Source organism: Chrysochloris asiatica, unplaced genomic scaffold (assembly GCF_000296735.1).
Source record: "Chrysochloris asiatica unplaced genomic scaffold, ChrAsi1.0 scaffold00005, whole genome shotgun sequence".
NCBI classification, from domain to species: Eukaryota; Metazoa; Chordata; class Mammalia; order Afrosoricida; family Chrysochloridae; genus Chrysochloris; species Chrysochloris asiatica.
In genome coordinates this window covers 39,901,136-39,901,691 of record NW_006408523.1, presented here as the reverse complement: position 1 = coordinate 39,901,691, position 556 = coordinate 39,901,136, and positions in this window count along the sequence as shown.

Here is a 556-nt window from a genome sequence, read left to right as displayed (position 1 = left end):
AGTGCAAGAGCCAGCACTACTGTTGAGGGTGAACTCTCCTTACTTTTGATCCCCGCCCGCCCCTCACCCCCATTTTTTCCTTAGCTCTAGAGCACGTGCCTGACCGCTGCTGCCGGTTCCAGCGCTGCTTTTCTACTTCCCAAAGGAGCGGGAAGTTAGCGCTGCACTTAGCAGTCACTAGTTAGTTGTTTGTGCAGTGTTAGGGGCACGGAGTGGGCCCTGGGGAAGTCCACGAAAGTGCATGGAAATTGTGACTGTACAGGGGGAGGGAGGGTGCCGGGCCCCACACTCCTGCCGGAATCTAGGGCTCTGGCCCCACCTGCAGGCCCTGTTCCAGCAGACTTAGGGTGGAGCATTTTCCACAAACAGCTGACCAATATGACACGAGACACTTTTCACTGAGCAGGCAACGTCCTGCTTGCTGAAGGAGACCCACACCCCACACCCAGATCCAGAGTCCGCTGACTTAAGAGACCGATTAGACTGTTTGAGGCTCAAGGTGAAGCGAAAGGCTAGGATAGGACAAATCCGAGAAAGTGGATTTGGTTTTCGGAAA